Here is an 8,414-nt window from a genome sequence, read left to right as displayed (position 1 = left end):
AATAAAAATAAAATTGTCACCATTTTGGGGTAATTTCAATAATAACAATGTGTTCAAGTAAAACAACAAATCCAAAAGTGTACTCTTTTCTTAACAAATGATTAAAAAATGTAAATGAAATGATATGTTTTGAAAAGTATATAGGCAAATTATTTATAAAAGTGGAATAATTTTATGTCGAAGTTTAAAACTTGTTTTTGTTGGATGAGAGTTACATTGATGTGTAAAAGGAGAGTTGAATTAGAAGGGTCAATTGTGTAGAAGAACGTCAAAATCAATGTTTGGCAAATTAAAAAATTAATTTTGGTAAATTAAAAAATTAATTTTAGTAAAGTTTAAAATTACTTTAAACTGATTTTTAAGGTATTAATTAGATGATAATTTGGAAAATCAATTATAATTAAATCTATTTTTTAAAAATCACTCATTCTACCATCAATCTCAATCACACTTAATAAGTGTAAATTTTGTATCTTCTGCATAATTTACTTAAGTTATAACGTCTTAATCAATTTTTTTTTAAACCAATATAATGTCTTAATCAATTCATTTATGCTCACGCAAGAATTTAAAGTATTTTTAAATTTGTATATTCAACTACGTTGAAAAATATCTTAACCAATTAATTTATGCTCACGCAAGAATTTAAAGTATTTTTAAATTTGTATATTCAACTTCGTTGAAAAATGTCTTAATCAATTAATTTATGCTCATGCAAGAATTTAAAGTATTTTGAAATTTGTAAATTCAATTTCGTTGAAAAACGGAAAAATTTTTAATGGACAAATTTTTTTAATGTTATATCAAGATAAAACAAAATTTTAAAAGTATGACCCATGGATAATAATTATACAATAATGAGAAATTGAGAAATTGTTAGATGATGTAACAAAATATGTCAGCTTAATAATCATTTTAAATTTTCTTGGATACATTCAACGATGTCAAATATGGTCACATTGTTTTAGCTCCTCACTTTTTTTCTCAAGTCAGTGGTGGATCTAAACATTTCAAATTTTATCACCGTAATCACATCTCAAAACGTCTCGAAGATATACAATTATCACCTATTTGTTCATCAATGGGGTTTCTCAGACGAAGGAAACAACAATATGATCGGGAGATGTTGAAAAGTTTGTTTTGACTAACCTAATTTGTGTTCATTAGATCTAAATGTAATACACATCTTATTAGTCCGAACATTATTTTTTTTTTTGAGTAAAAAGTTCGAACATTACTTAATGGATAAGATATCTATATTACCTTTTTCCAAGGTTAAAGATTTAATTCCTCATCCTTTATTGAACTAAAAAAAATGTAAATCATATATTAAGATTATCTTTAGGGGCCGTTTGTTTTGTGGGAATCCAAGATTCCCATTGGACGGGCATATGGATTCCCACGTTTGTTTTACAGTAAATGTATGATACCCGAGTATCTCAAGTATGTCCGGATATCCTAAATACCCGTACGGGAGGCATTTAACGAGTTTTAGATGCCTTTTTGAAACGTGGGTATCCAAGATTCCGGTGTTGAGGGCATCCGCTCTCTACATTTTTGCCTTTCATTTTTTTTTGCATATATTTTCTTTATTTTTTCCCAAAAAATATTTTATTTTATTTTTAAATTTATAATTCAAATAAATTAATGGATAAGCAATTTTATGCAATTAAGTATATTTGTATATTACATTTACATATAAAATAAACTGCAATTAAATTATATAATATATGAATTTATTTTTAATATTTGGAAGGAATTAAATTATCAATAATATTTATTATCAGAAATATATAATTTTAAATCAAACAATTTTTTGATGACAAATATATTTGTAATATTTTTCCTAAAAATATAATATGATGGTAAGATAAATAAATTTTATCGAAAATAATACCAATTATATGATTGTGTTTTTGGAAAAATATTAAAGTTGAAAATGAAATATATATTAAATTAATAGGAATTAATTCGTTCTCCACAACAACATATAAAAAAACAAAATATTAAATTAATTAAAATAAATCTATTATATTAAATGAATTTATAAATTATATGAGTAATCGTGAGGGCATTTTTGGAACATTCTATAAATTTAACACATCCCAAAAACAAATCCTGCAAAACAAACGTGGCTATCCAAATATTCCCGGACATCCTTAATAAATATTCCTAGGAAACAAACATGGGTATGTGAAGATGTCGGATATCTAAAATTTTGGGCATCTGAAATTTCAAGCATCGCTAGATGCCGAACATCTACATTCTCGAAAAACAAACGGCCACTTAGAGTTAGCATTTTTGTCGTCACCCAAAATACTTTCCACTCAAATTCATCATGTTTGGAAGTTAGTTTATAATTACTTTCGGAAAAAAAGTGCTTTGTAAGAAAGTAATTTTTAAGTGCATTTGACCCAAATACTTGTCGATGAATCACTTAAAGTACTTTTATTAAAAATTTATGTTTAAGTACTTTAATTGAAGTAGTTTTACTAAAATCACTTATTTTAAAAACACTCTCAAATCACATAGATCTTAGAGCACATAGACATCAACCACTAGTTGACTATTAGTAAACCATCAAATGTCAAAGAATATTACTTATTGACTATAACTTTCGAAATACATGTACTAAAAAAAACTTTACAAATATATCATACGTCCATTATTTATAGACTATATTCTAAGATAAATTCACCTATATCAATTATCAAAACGTAGTAGTTGATTGTGTATAATTTTATCAAATGTTAAGCAATAAGACATATTCTCCTTCCCTTGAGGTTGGAGGCTCAATTTTGTGAGTATGTTCAAATACGAGATGGTGAAAGTTGTGTCACATTGTAAGAAGTTGAGACGTTTTAAACTAATGTTTGATCCTTATTCCTGTGCTTTCGATTCAAACTCATCATAGTCTCAGTTTGCTCTTACATAACCTTTGAAGTTGAAAATGTTTCATATATATATATACAACCAAAAATACCTTTTCATCTAAAATATTAGAAGTAACTACTACTACTTCTAAGCTACTACTAGACTCTTCTCGGCAATTTTATATATTTAAGAGAATATTGCTTAATTAACCGTGGAATTTTGGGATCGTTATTTTCATATTCATAAATTGTAAATTTGAACACTGGTAAACTAACAAAAATTTGATGCCAAAATAATATATTTTAAAAAGTTTAATGGTCATAATGTCAGTTATTTAATTATGAACAAAAAAAAATGAATTATTACAATATTTTAAAATCAATTTTTGTAAGTTTACGAGAATCCTTCACTAGTTAAATCAGGGAGGTATGAGTAAGTTTTCATAATTTTGGGGTTAACTATGCAATGTTTCTTTAAATATATAGTAAAAAAATATGATGTGTATTCAAAGAATAATGCAATTGTACCTTGGTGGTTAAGACATATTTATTTTATTTAACATATTATTTGCTCCGATCTATACTCTTGTATTTGTCACTCAATATTTTTGAAATAAATTCTAAAAATAAAAATATTAAAAGAGTTGATTTTAATAATAGTTTTCTTCTTTTAATAATAAATTATTTGTGAAAACATGTTTGTGTAATTGGTCATTTTAAAAGATTTTTCTATTAACCTTTTCCTCATATAGTGTATTTGAAAAAAAAAAAATAGATCAGAAAATATAAAATAGATATACTATAATTTAGCCTAAAACTACTGTGAGGAGCATCTACTTCAAGCTCCTCATTAAATCTATTCACAAAGTGAAACCACTCGGGAACGGGGTGCCAAAGGTTTGTCATAAGAAACCCGCTAATCGAGGCACTATTTACATAACTATAGGACGATCTGCTCTCTTTCCAGCCAATTATAACATTGAAAGACGGATCGCTAGAGCTGGACATTTCCAATAAAACGAAATATAACAAGAAAATTTTCAAAGGCAGAAGACCAACCTAGAAGGAAGCACCGAGTTTACTAGGTCGGACTCAAGAATTTCAAAAACAAGAAAGTGTAAAAGGTGGAGATGGATATGAGGATTACTTATAGCAAATCAAAAATTCATCTCAACCTTACACGTGTCCAAAAGTCAATGGTTAAGATCTAACAGCATACCGAGCATCAGAAACGTTTTGAGTGCTCCGATAGCGGTCATACCAATCTTTTACATTCCTAACGATTATATTTCGCTAGTTCGGTACCATTGAGCTCCAAGCAATGAAGTCGCCACTTAGGCAAATTTTCAAATTCAGAAAACTCCTCTACCAGGTCGCACTCACGACCAAACAGAGTTGGGGCCAATGTTGGCGAAAGAAAATTAGCTGCCATGTGGAGGATGGAGGAAGGTCCAAATGAACCAAGTCCTACCTAAACATTGTCTCTAACAAGTTCGACCTGCCATACTTAGTTATATAACGCTACTAAGATGCCTCTTAGTAATGTAGCCGTCATCTGGGTTTGACCTTAGGCACCCAAAATGTCCGACCTTCAAGCCAACACACATCACCACATGTCGAATAGCTTGTCGGGTCCCCTACTTATAAATAGAGGGTCTCACTTCCACATCAGGTTGTTGAGTTTGGTGCCCTTAGCTCGTGTATTTCTAATTTATGAACAAATTATTTATTCAATAAAGAATTATCTTATTATTTATTTGCATTACTCGTATTCCAATAAACTAAGATCCAAGGTTATTTAATTTAACTAAAACAGTATATATTTGATATACAATATATATTTAATATACAATGTATATATTTGATATATAGTATATATTTAATATACAATGTACATATTCGATATACAATATATATTCGATATACAAATGAATAATGTTCCAGTAATAACCTAAATGGTCTATAGTATATGGATAAGGTTGGGTACCTTATCCTGGTAACACTATGGATACAACCCGCTTTGTAATAGTTCCAAACAAATTTATCTAGGTCCTTCATGTAGAGACATGCGAGTGGGGGTATCCTGTACAATGAGTTTGTATAAGATCGGACCGTACCGCTAGTCAATAGATTGTTATCTCATAGGATGACCAGGTAACTCGATCTTAATCCTGACCGAGTTAGGGACTCCTACTTATAAGGGATCGTCCTTTGGTTTGTATGGGTGAGAGTGGCCCGGGTTGCCGACTCAATGATCCTACCATTTTTGGGACGAGACCGAGCGTGGAGCTGGAAACATCACTACGCAAGATGGAATTCACTCCTTCCCGACTTAGGGAAGTAGATGAGTGTTCCCTTACATGCTGACTCCGGGAGTTGAACAAAGGGCCACATCCTCCCACTAGCCCGAGAGGGACTTCCGATTATTGATCGGACCATAACTGGATTGTTCATTCGAGGAATAGTGGTATTTAAGGAGCAAGATGTAACTCAGGGGTAAAATGGTAATTTGACCCAGATAGAGTTACGTGCACTCGTTAAGGATGAACTTACCGCGAATGGTCAATTTCCGTGGACACGAAATATCCTGCAGTGAGAATAGTGCAGCTGCAGATCTTTAGTAGAATGATCTGCAGTTAACGAATATTGGTTAATTTGGTTAATAAGTTTAATCAATTAACCTCGTACTGTTGAAGCTTCTGATCTGTAGGTCCATTAGGTCCTTTTGCTAGCTCACAATGGGTAAAACGAGGATCAAGATTTTGAGAGAATTTGAAATGTTCAAATTATATATCAGGGAATTTATATTATGTATATTATGATACATTGTATACATAGTTTATTTTTTAATAAAGATTCAATAATTAAACTATATACTATGAGAGAAATATTTGAATAGGATTCGAATAATTAATATGAATTTGAGTCATATTAAAACTATAGATATTAAAACTATAGATTATACAAGAGAGATGCATTTAAATATGATTCAAACATGTAGTTTTAATTAAATATGTGATATTTAATTAAAAGTTAAATAATTAATTATTATTTATTTAATTAATATTTAAATTTAAATTAATTGATTATTATTTAGATTCATAGTTATTAATTAAATTAATTAATTGTTAATTGTTAATTGATTTGATTAATTTGTTTATTATTAATTAAATTAAAAGAATAAGATATCCTGAAGGTCTTGAAATTTCCCCTAGACTAAGGAGAAATTTATTTTATATACAAAATGATAAGATATCCTAATGGTCTTAGGATTTTCTTTCTCTATAAATATTGAAGGGATCAGATCGCGAAGCGGAAACGCACGAACGCGTGTGCTTCGATCTTGTCTTAGAATTACAACAAAGAAAAGACATATAAGCATGAATAAGAAAAAGTTAGTGATACATACCTTTGAAGACACCTCTTCAATGTAGACACCAACGCCACCACAAAATCTTCCTTGCTATCCTCTGGATATTAAGAACTCGGTTTGTGGGAACCGTTTTATAATTGAAAGAGAAATTGAGAAATCGAGAGAGAGCTTTTCACGTTTAGAGTTTCGGAAACTCTATCAACCGACGTTTTGACTTTTTAAAAGAGATGGAGAACCTCCCCTTTATAGGGACGGAGGAGTGAGGGGGAAGTCACCACTTCTCCCACTCACTTCCCCAATGGTGGGAAGTGGGAGGTTTTCTCCCATTTTCTTTCCTTTTCTTCTTTTATTTTAATTAAAATAATAACTAATTAAAAAAAGAATTATTAATCTAATTTAATTTAACCAAATTAATATATGACATTAATTTAATTAAATCATATTTAATTAAATTAATCTTAAATTAATCAATTATATTTATTAGAATCACATTCTAATATTTATATCTTTAATCCAATTCAAAATTAATTTTATATTATAATGTATCAACATACATTATATTAATTGCATCTCATACAATTAACCTTAATTCACTTTAACTAATTTGAACAATTCAAATTCTTTTCAAGACTAACTATTCTTAACTATCATTTACCAGCTAGCAAGGGGACCTAATGGACCTATAGATCGGAAGTTCCAACGATACGAGATTAAATGATTAAACTCATTAACCATATTAATCAACATTCGTTAACTGTTGGTCACTCCACTAAAGACCCACAGTTGCATTCTTCTCACTGTAGAATATTTTGCGTTCATGGATTTTGACCATTAACAGTAATCAATCCTTCACGAGTGTTCGTAACCACAGCTGAGTCAAATTACCATTTTACCCTTGTGTTACATCTTGTATCTTAAGTACCGCTGATCCTCTAATGAACAACCTGGTTATGGTCCAACCAATAATCGAAAGTCCCTCTCGGGCCAGTGAGAGGGTGGGGCCCCTTGTTCAAGTTTCAGAGTCAGCACTTCGAGAACACTCATCTATTTACCCTAAAGTCGGGAAGGAGTGAATTCCCTCTTGTGTAGTTATGTTCCCAGCTCTCCACTCGGTCGCATCACCAAAATGGTAGGCATATTGAGTCAGCGACTCGGGCCACTCTCACCTGTACAAATCAAAGGACGAGCCCTAACAGGCACGAGTCCATAACTCACTTAGGATTGAGATTGAGTTACCTAGTCATCCTATTGAAATATTAATCGGTTAGCTAACGGTGTTACAACTAAAGATTAATTATTTCGTGGTCCGATTTTATACAAACTCATTGTATAGGATACACCCACTCGCATGTCTCCACACGAATGACCTGGTTCAAGTCATTTGTAACTATTACAAAGTTGGTCGTATCCATAGTGTTGCCAGGATAAGGTACCCAACCTTATCTATATACTATAGATACTTTAGGTTACTATTGGAATATTATCCACTTGTATGTCGAATATATGCTGTATATATAGACATTGTATATCAAATATATACTCTGTATATTAAATATATACTGTATATCTATTAAATACTGTTCCAGTTACATGACATAACCTCAGATATTAGTTTATTGGATTTGGGTTATTGAAATTCTATCAATAACAACTTTATTGATTGAATATTTGTTTTATTTACAAACCATGAGTTTATGGCATAAAACCCAACAAATATAACAGTAACCTGAACTCTAAAAAAAAGGCCGAAAGGGCTAAAAATCTCTCCACTCTCTTAATCTCTCAATCCCTTGCAATTAGATCCCACAATTCGGATTCTCGACCGAGAAACTTAGCGACGAAGATCAAGTGGTGTTGTCTCATTGGGATTACACGAAAATGAATATTCAAAAGTAAAATCCAATATTCTTCCCTGTTTTATATTTTTATGTATTTTAAATTTAAGGCATAAAACCCAACAAACTCCCACTTGAACTAAACTCTAGTGGGGTGTACAAAAGCTAAAGGAAAAAGTGGGTTGTATAATAAAGTACAAATAAAATAAACTAGGGCATACACTACTATACCCTTTACAAGTCTCCCACTTGCCCTAGACTATATTGTACATCTCTCGTAGGTCTAGACCTTCTAGACGACCCTTTAACACTTTAGTCATATGAGCCGTTGTA

This window comes from Momordica charantia (genome assembly GCF_013281855.1).
Source record: "Momordica charantia cultivar OHB3-1 chromosome 3 unlocalized genomic scaffold, Mcharantia_2.0 BLBB01000003.1, whole genome shotgun sequence".
NCBI classification, from domain to species: domain Eukaryota; kingdom Viridiplantae; phylum Streptophyta; class Magnoliopsida; order Cucurbitales; family Cucurbitaceae; genus Momordica; species Momordica charantia.
The sequence above is the reverse complement of the archived record's forward strand: the minus strand, read 5'-3'. Positions refer to the sequence as shown.